A 6,777-nucleotide genomic window follows, 5' to 3' on the forward strand; every position below is an offset into this window, starting at 1 on the left:
GTGGGGGGTCTGGTGTGGTGTGGTGGTGGTGGGTCTGGTGTGGTGTGGTGGGGTCTGGTGTGGTGTGGTGGTGGGTCTGGTGTGTTGTGGTGGTGGGTCTCGTGTGTTGTGTTGGTGGGTCTGGTGTGGTGTGGTGGTGGGTCTGGTGTGGTGGTGGTGGGTCTGGTGTGGTGTGGTGGTGGGTCTGGTGTGTTGTGGTGGTGGGTCTGGTGTGTTGTGGTGGTGGGTCTGGTGTGTTGTGGTGGTGGGTCTGGTGTGGTGTGGTGGTGGGTCTGGTGTGGTGTGGTGGTGGGTCTGGTGTGTTGTGGTGGTGGGTCTGGTGTGTTGTGGTGGTGGAGGGTGTGGTGTGGTGGTGGGTCTGGTGCGGTGTGGTGGTGGGTGTGGTGTGGTGGTGGATCTGGTGTGGTGGTGGATCTGGTGTGGTGGTGGATCTTGTGTGGTGGTGGATATGGTGTGGTGGTGTGTCTGGTGTGGTGGTGGGTATGGTGTGGTGTGGTGGTGGATCTGGTGTGGTGGTGGATATGGTGTGGTGGTGTGTCTGGTGTGGTGGTAGGTCTGGTGTGGTGGTGGATATGGTGTCTGGTGTAGTGGTGGGTCTGGTGTGGTGTGGTGGTGGGTCTGGTGTGGTGTGGTGGTGGGTGTGGTGTGGTGGTGGGTCTGGTGTGGTGTGGTGGTGGGTCTGGTGTGGTGGTGGGGGGTCTGGTGTGGTGTGTTGGTAGGTCTGGTGTGGTGGTTGGTATGGTTTGGTGTGGTGGTGGATCTGGTGTGGTTTGGTGGTGGTGGTGGGTCTGGTGGTGGTGGTGGGTCTGGTGTGGTGGTGGTGTGGTGGTGGGTCTGGTGTGGTGGTGGTGTGGTGGGGGGGTCTGGTGTGGTTTGGTGGTGGGTCTGGTGTGGTTTGGTGGAGGGGTCTGGTGTGGTGTGGTGGTGGGGGGTCTGTTGTGGTGGTGGTGGGTCTGGTGTGGTGGTGGTTGGGGGTCTGTTGTGGTGGTGGTGGGACTTGTGTGGTATGCTGGTGGGTCTGGTGTGGTGTGGTGGTGGGTGTGGTGTGGTGGTGGGTCTGGTGTGGTGTGGTGGTGGGTCTGGTGTGGTGGTGGGGGTTCTGGTGTGGTGTGGTGGTGGGGGGTCTGTTGTGGTGTGGTGTGGTGGTGGGTCTGGTGTGGTGTGGTGTGGTGGGGGGTCTGGTGTGGTGTGGTGGTGGTGGGGGGTCTGGTGTGGTGTGGTGGTGGTGGGGGGTCTGTTGTGGTGTGGTGGTGGGTCTGGTGTGGTGTGGTGTGGTGGTGGGTCTGGTGTGGTGGTGGTGGGTCTGGTGTGGTGTGGTGGGGGGTTTGGTGTGGTGTGGTGGTGGTGGGGGGTCTGGTGTGGTGTAGTGGTGGTGGGGGGGTCTGGTGTGGTGTGGTGGTGGTGGGGGGGTCTGGTGTGGTGGTGGGGGGTCTGGTGTGGTGTGGTGGTGGTGGGGGGGTATGGTGTGGTGTGGTGGTGGTGGGGGGTATGGTGTGGTGTGGTGTGGTGGTGGGGGGTCTGTTGTGGTGGTGGTGGGTCTGGTGTGGTGTGGTGGTGGTGGGGGGTCTGTTGTGGTGGTGGTGGGTCTGGTGTGGTGTGCTGGTGGGTCTGGTGTGGTGTGGTGGGGGGTCTGGTGTGGTGTGGTGGTGGGTCTGGTGTGTTGTAGTGGTGGATCTGGTGTGGTGTGGTGGTGGTGGGGGGTCTGGTGTGGTGTGGTGGTGGTGGGGGGTCTGGTGTTGTGTGGTGTGGAGGTGGGGGGTCTGTTGTGGTGGTGGTGGGTCTGGTGTGGTGTGCTGGTGGGTCTGGTGAGGTGTGGTGGGGGGTCTGGTGTGTTGTGGTGGTGGGTCTGTTGTGGTGGTGGGTCTGTTGTGGTGGTGGTGGTGGTGGGGGGTCTGGTGTGGTGTGGTGGTGGTGGGGGGTCTGGTGTGGTGTGGTGGTGGAGGGGGTCTGGTGTGGTGTGGTGGTGGTGGGGGGTCTGGTGTGGTGTGGTGGTGGTGGGGGGTCTGGTGTGGTGTGGTGGTGGTGGGGGGTCTGGTGTGGTGTGGTGGTGGTGGGGGGTGTGGTGTGGTGGTGGTGGGGGGTCTGGTGTGGTGTGGTGGTGGTGGGGGGTCTGGTGTGGTGGGGGTGGGGGGTCTGTTGTGGTGGTGGTGGGTCTGGTGTGGTGGGGGGTCTGGTGTGGTGTGGTGGTGGTGGGAGGGTCTGGTGTGGTGGTGTTGGGGGGTCTGGTGTGGTGTGGTGGTGGTGGGGGGTCAGGTGTGGTGTGGTGGTGGTGGGGGGTCTGGTGTGGTGTGGTGGTGGTGGTGGGTGTGGTGTGGTGTGGTGGTGCTGGGGGGTCTGGTGTGGTGTGGTGGTGGTGGGGGGGGGTCTCGTGTGGTGTGGTGGTGGTGGGGGGGTCTGGTGTGGTGTGGTGGTGGTGGGGGGGTCTGGTGTGGTGTGGTGGTGGTGGGGGGTCTGGTGTGGTGTGGTGGTGGTGGGGGGTCTGGTGTGGTGTGGTGGTGGTGGGGGGGGGGTCTCGTGTGGCCTGGTGGTGGTGGGGGGGTCTGGTGTGGTGTGGTGGTGGGGGGGGGTCTGGTGTGGTGTGGTGGTGGTGGGGGGGTCTGGTGTGGTGTGGTGGTGGTGGGGGGTCTGGTGTGGTGTGGTGGTGGTGGGGGGTCTGGTGTGGTGTGGTGGTGGTGGTGGGTCTGGTGTGGTGTGGTGGGGGTCTGGTGTGGTGTGGTGGTGGGCCTGGTGTGTTGTGGTGGTGGGTCTGGTGTGTTGTGGTGGTGGGTCTGGTGTGGTGTGGTGGTGGGTCTGGTGTGGTGGTGGTGGGTCTGGTGTGGTGTGGTGGTGGGTCTGGTGTTGTGGTGGTGGGTCTGGTGTGTTGTGGTGGTGGGTCTGGTGTGTTGTGGTGGTGGGTCTGGTGTGGTGTGGTGGTGGGTCTGGTGTGGTGTGGTGGTGGGTCTGGTGTGTTGTGGTGGTGGGTCAGGTGTGTTGTGGTGGTGGGTCTGGTGTGTTGTGGTGGTGGGTCTGGTGTGTTGTGGTGGTGGGTCTGGTGTGTTGTGGTGGTGGTGGGTCTGGTGTGGTGTGGTGGTGGGTCTGGTGTGGTGTGGTGGTGGGTCTGGTGTGGTGTAGTGGAGGGTCTGGTGTGGTGTGTGGTGGTGGGTCTGGTGTGTTGTGGTGGTGGGTCTGGTGTGTTGTGGTGGTGGTGGGTCTGGTGTGGTGGTGGGTCTGGTGTGGTGGTGGGTCTGGTGTGGTGGTGGTGGGTCTGGTGTGTTGTGGGGGTGGGTCTGGTGTGGTGGTGGGTCTGGTGTGTTCTTGTGGTGGGTCTGGTGTGTTCTTGTGGTGGGTCTGGTGTGTTGTGGTGGTGGGTCTGGTGTGGTGGTGGGTCTGGTGTGGTGTGGTGGTGGTGGGTCTGGTGTGGTGTGGTGGTGGGTCTGGTGTGGTGTGGTGGTGGGTCTGGTGTGGTGTAGTGGAGGGTCTGGTGTGGTGTGTGGTGGTGGGTCTGGTGTGTTGTTGTGGTGGGTCTGGTGTGTTGTGGTGGTGGTGGGTCTGGTGTGGTGGTGGGTCTGGTGTGGTGTGGGGGTGGGTCTGGTGTGGTGGTGGGTCTGGTGTGGTGGTGGTGGGTCTGGTGTGGTGGTGGTGGGTCTGGTGTGTTGTGGTGGGTCTGGTGTGATGTCGTGGTGGGTCTGGTGTGTTGTGGTGGTGGGTCTGGTGTGGTGGTGGGTCTGGTGTGTTGTGGTGGTGGTGGGTCTGGTGTGTTGTGGTGGTGGTGGGTCTGGTGTGTTGTGGTGGTGGGTCTGGTGTGTTGTGGTGGTGGGTCTGGTGTGTTGTAGTGGGTCTGGTATGTTGTGGTGGTGGGTCTGGTGTGATGTGGTGGTGGGTCTGGTGTGTTGTGATGGTGGGTCTGGTGTGTTGTGGTGGTGGTGGGTCTGGTGTGTTGTGGTGGTGGTGGGTCTGGTGTGTTGTGGTGGTGGGTCTGGTATGTTGTGGTGGTGGGTCTGGTGTGTTTTGGTAGTGGGTCTGGTGTGGTTGTGGGTCTGGTGTGGTGGTGGGTCTGGTGTGTTCTTGTGGTGGGTCTGGTGTGTTCTTGTGGTGGGTCCGGTGTGTTGTGGTGGTGGGTCTGGTGTGGTGGTGGGTCTGGTGTGGTGGTGGGTCTGGTGTGGTGTGGTGGTGGTGGGTCTGGTGTGGTGTGGTGGTGGGTCTGGTGTGGTGTGGTGGTGGGTCTGGTGTGGTGTAGTGGAGGGTCTGGTGTGGTGTGTGGTGGTGGGTCTGGTGTGTTGTGGTGGTGGGTCTGGTGTGTTGTGGTGGTGGTGGGTCTGGTGTGGTGGTGGGTCTGGTGTGGTGGTGGGTCTGGTGTGGTGGTGGTGGGTCTGGTGTGTTGTGGGGGTGGGTCTGGTGTGGTGGTGGGTCTGGTGTGGTGGTGGTGGGTCTGGTGTGGTGGTGGTGGGTCTGGTGTGTTGTGGTGGGTCTGGTGTGATGTGGTGGTGGGTCTGGTGTGATGTGGTGGTGGGTCTGGTGTGTTGTGGTGGTGGGTCTGGTGTGGTGGTGGGTCTGGTGTGTTGTGGTGGTGGTGGGTCTGGTGTGTTGTGGTGGTGGTGGGTCTGGTGTGTTGTGGTGGTGGTGGGTGTGGTGTGTTGTGGTGGTGGGTCTGGTGTGTTGTGGTGGTGGTGGGTGTGGTGTGTTGTGGTGGTGGGTCTGGTGTGTTGTGGTGGTGGTGGGTGTGGTGTGTTGTGGTGGTGGGTCTGGTGTGTTGTGGTGGTGGGTCTGGTGTGTTGTAGTGGGTCTGGTATGTTGTGGTGGTGGGTCTGGTGTGATGTGGTGGTGGGTCTGGTGTGTTGTGATGGTGGGTCTGGTGTGTTGTGGTGGTGGTGGGTCTGGTGTGTTGTGGTGGTGGTGGGTCTGGTGTGTTGTGGTGGTGGGTCTGGTGTGTTGTGGTGGTGGGTCTGGTGTGGTGTGGTGGTGGGTCTGGTGTGTTGTGGTGGTGGGTATGGTGTGTTGTGGTGGTGGGTCTGGTGTGGTGTGGTGGTGGGTCTGGTGTAATGTGGTGGTGGGTCTGGTGTGGTGTGGTGGTGGGTCTGGTGTGGTGTGGTGGTGGGTCTGGTGTGGTGTGATGGTGGGTCTGGTGTGGTGTGGTGGTGGGTCTGGTGTGGTGGTGGGTCTGGTGTGGTGTGGTGGTGGGTCTGGTGTGTTGTGGTGGTGGGTCTGGTGTGGTGTGGTGGTGGGTCTGGTGTGTTGTGGTGGTGGGTCTGGCGTGTTGTGGTGGTGGGTCTAGTGTGGTGTGGTGGTGGGTCTGGTGTGGTGGTGGTGGGTCTGGTTTGGTGGTGGTGGGTCTGGTGTATTGTGGTGGTGGGTCTGGTGTGGTGTGGTGGTGGGTCAGGTGTGGAGTGGTGGTGGGTCTGGTGTGGTGGTAGTGGGTCTGGTGTGTTGTGGTACTGGGTATGGTGTGGTGTTGTGGGTATGGTGTGGTGGGTCTGGTGTGGTGGTGGTGGGTCTGGTGTGTTGTGGTGGTGGGTCTGGTGTGTTGTGGTGGTGGGTCTGGTGTGTTGTGGTGGTGGGTCTGGTGTGTTGTGGTGGTGGGTCTGGTGTGTTGTGGTGGTGGGTCTGGTGTGGTTTGGTGGTGGGTCTGGTGTGGTGTGGTGGTGGGTCTGGTGTGTTGTGGTGGTGGGTCTGGTGTGTTGTGGTGGTGGTGGGTGTGGTGTGGTGGTGGGTCTGGTGTGGTGTGGTGGTGGATCTGGTGTGGTGGTGGATCTGGTGTGGTGGTGGATATGGTGTGGTGGTGTGTCTGGTGTGGTGGTGGGTCTGGCGTGGTGTGGTGGTGGGTCTGGTGTGGTGTGGTGGTGGATCTGGTGTGGTGGTGGATCTGGTGTGGTGGTGGATATGGTGTGGTGGTGTGTCTGGTGTGGTGGTGGGTCTGGTATGGTGGTGGATATGGTGTCTGGTGTGGTGGTGGTTCTGGTGTAGTGTGGTGGTGGGTCTGGTGTGGTGTGGTGGTGGGTCTGGTGTGGTGGTGGGGGGTCTGGTGTGGTGTGTTGGTGGGTCTGGTGTGGTGGTTGGTATGGTGTGGTGTGGTGGTGGATCTGGTGTGGTGTGGTGGTGGGTCTGGTGTGGCGGTGGGTCTGGTGGTGGTGGTGGGTCTGGTGTGGTGGTGTGGTGGTGGGTCTGGTGTGGTAGTGGTGTGGTGGGGGGGTCTGGTGTGGTTTGGTGGTGGGTCTGGTGTGGTGGTGGGGGGTCTGGTGTGGTGTAGTGGTGGTGGGTCTGGTGTGGCGGTGGTGGTGGGTCTGGTGTGGTGGTGGGTCTGGTGTGGTGTGGTGGTTTGTCTGGTGTGGTGGTGGTGGGTCTGGTGTGTTGTGGTGGGGGGTTTGGTGTGGTGTGGTGGTGGTGGGGGGTCTGGTGTGGTGTGGTGGTCGTGGGGGGGTCTGGTGTGGTGTGGTGGTGGTGGGGGGGTCTGGTGTGGTGTGGTGGTGGTGGGGGGTCTGGTGTGGTGTGGTGTGGTGGTGGTGGGGGGTATGGTGTGGTGTGGTGTGGTGGTGGGGGGTCTGTTGTGGTGGTGGTGGGTCTGGTGTGGTGGTGGGGTGTCTGGTGTGGTGTAGTGTGGTGGTGGTGGGGGGTCTGGTGTAGTGGTGGGGGGTCTGGTGTGGTGTGGTGGTGGGGGTCTGTTGTGGTGGTGGTGGGTCTGGTGTGGTGTGGTGTGGTTTGGTGGGGGGTCTGGTGTGGTGGTGGGGGTCTGGTGTGGTGTGGTGGTGGGGGTCTGTTGTGGTGCTGGTGGGTCTGGGGTGGTGTGCTGGTGGGTCTGGTGTG

The sequence above is a fragment of the Procambarus clarkii genome, unplaced genomic scaffold (assembly GCF_040958095.1).
Source record: "Procambarus clarkii isolate CNS0578487 unplaced genomic scaffold, FALCON_Pclarkii_2.0 HiC_scaffold_113, whole genome shotgun sequence".
NCBI lineage: Eukaryota > Metazoa > Arthropoda > Malacostraca > Decapoda > Cambaridae > Procambarus > Procambarus clarkii.